The following is a 2,932-nucleotide window of genomic DNA, read 5'->3' on the forward strand; positions in this document are numbered from 1 at the left end:
TTTTTAAATAATAAAAAAAACTAAGCAGCAGTTGACATAACCTTTTGTGAACTGTTTTTTACTTAATACTACTTTAAAACATTTATACAAGATGCCTAAATTATAAAGCACATGATGAAGTACATTATAACAATTGCAAGTTATTGTAATAATCATTACCATATTACTATTAATAATTAATAATAGTAATTATCATTCCCTAGACTCTGAGAATGTTTTCATTTAAATAAAATTAATAGAGGTTTTCCTCCGACCTTAAAGAATATATAATTAAATAATCCGAGATAAAGACAGTATGTCAAATTTAGAACATTTCTATTATTCTAAAGAGATATACACTATACTAGTTTAGTATCAGTCTTAAATAACTTTCTATACCAAAATGAGTTTTTAAAAAATCACTGTAGTAGTTTAGTCTGAAAGCCAATGTTTTAGACGTATATGTCATGATTTATTCAGATAGATACTTTATGGAGACTTTCAAAAATTTAATTAAATATTTACTCTTGTAGTTAAATTTGTGAAAGAGCTGTGAATGCGCACATTATAGATTTATCCCTGAGTTCTAGAAAATTTCCAATTGTTTAACAGAAGTACTAGCCCGAGGACAACAATTACATAGAATAGATTACTTGGTAAGAATGTGCTGGCCATTCATAAACTGATTATAAAAATAAACCTCATGATTTATCAATAATCAAGACGATTTTTCAGAGTTTGAGTTGATTATTGCATTAGCAATCTCCAGATAAATATCTCCTGAAGACAAAGAGAGAATTTGTTCTTCATCCTTTTGTTCTAGTCAGGCCCTGGAAAGGAGGTGTGAAGTATGACCACATTAGTGAAGGTGATCGTCTTCACTCAGTTTATTGATTCAAATGCTCACTGTTGGCCTGGCACAGGGGCTCATGTCTATAATCCCAGCACTTTGGGAGGCCAAGGCAGGCGGATCACGAGGTCAGGAGTTTGAGACAAGCCTGGCCAAGTAGTGAAACCCTGTCTCACGGGCATGGTGGCGTACACTTGTAGCCCAGCTACTTGGGAGGCTGAGGCAGAAGAATTGCTTGAACACAGGAAGCAGAGGGTGCAGTGAGCCGAGATAGCTCCATTGTACTCTAGCCTGGTGACAGAGCGAAACTCCATCTCAAAAAAAAAAAAAAAAAAAAGTGCTCACTGTTTGTAGAAACAGCCTCACAGACACACTCAAGTTGTCATTCACTTGCCCAGTCAAGTTGACCCATAAAATTAACTATCACAGTTGTATTTAACAATAGAAACCAATTGAACTAATTATATATATATATATGGAGGCCAAGGCAGGTGGATCACAAGGTCAGGAGTTCAGAGATCAGCCTGACCAACGGAGTGAAACCCATTTCTGGGCATGGTGGCAGGTGCCTGTAATCCTAGCTACTCAGGAGGCTGAGGCAGGAGAATCACTTGAACCCAGGAGGCAAAGGTTGCAGTGAGCCAAGATGGCACCAGTGCACTCCAGCCTGGTGACAGAGCTAGATTCTGTCTAAATATATATGTACCTATAAATATATAGGTACATATACATACATACATTTACAATAGTATTACCTATGTGAATATTATGTGGCTTTTGTCTTCACTTTTAACGATAAAAACCGCATTTACTTTTGCACCAATCTAATATTAGATACAAATTTCATATGTTTTTCTTTAAGGGGATTTAAGAGCTTGGAAGATAATAGTAGGAAAATATGCTATGGATATTAAGAAAGTTGAATTTGTATAATTTCCCATTATAGTATCTACCAGCTCCAAATGCTAATAGAACATGAAATAAGTAATAGAAGTACTATACTTACTGAACTCCTCATTAATAGTAGGACATACTTTAAAATACCTGCTGTTTCTGAGAGATTGCCCATCAAATATGCACTTAATTATAGCTAAAATTGCATTATGAACCTCAAGATTGGTATTCTTGAAAAGAATGTAGAAACAAAATCATTGTCAAGTTGACTGAAACTAGAACTGTTTCCTCATGCGCACTAACACTGTGCCATCTAGGATCTTCAACTTAAAAGTTTACTACATATGGCTTGATAATTCTGAAACCACTCTGCATGTACACTGGTACTGAACAAATAATGACAAGGATAGCAGAAGGAGGAAACCAGGTTATTTTTAAACGGGTGAAGCTACAGACACAAAAGGGAAGAAGGTTAGAATAAATCCTATGTTACTGGATTAGAGTTGTAGGCATCAGTATGAACTCATGTATAATGTAATATAAATACAGATGGATAGAGAAATAACTATAAATATTGTTGTGTGTAAGCTTGGTATACTTACATATATTCCATAGTTCTGTTCACAGAACCAACAATGCACCAGTAACAACAAGCAGATCCAACACTTGGTCTCTAATACTACTCTCCAATAAAAAGAACTAGGGCTACTTGGAGAAATGGCTGATGCTAGGGCAGGGATATGAAATATAAAAGATGAACCTTGAATATCTTATAGGACCAGAAACTAAGGACATAGTAAATTTAAATGCAATGATGTAGGTGTGTCAAAGGGGAACAGTAAACAACTGAAAGAGCTCTCACTGGCTAAAGCTGGGGAAGTTTGAGCAATAAAAATAGAGTATTATAACTCAAAGATAAAATGCATACCCATGAGTTCATACTGATATAAATAAATCACTGGACATATAAATGGGATAGTGGAAGCAAATTTTCTTTATAGGGTTTCATATAATTTATGTAGATACTCTCCCCACTGAAGGAGGGGAGACATAATTTTATATCCCTTAATAATGGGATTTGCATAGTGACTTTCTTCCAAAGATTGCAGTAAAAAAGTGAGAGTCATTATTTTACGGTGCAGAAACCTGGCAAGCCTCTTTCAGCCAGGTGATTAAGGTTAACAGTGAAGTCATGTTAATAGCACAAAC

This window comes from Colobus angolensis, unplaced genomic scaffold (genome assembly GCF_000951035.1).
Source record: "Colobus angolensis palliatus isolate OR3802 unplaced genomic scaffold, Cang.pa_1.0 Scaffold191, whole genome shotgun sequence".
Classification (NCBI taxonomy): domain Eukaryota; kingdom Metazoa; phylum Chordata; class Mammalia; order Primates; family Cercopithecidae; genus Colobus; species Colobus angolensis.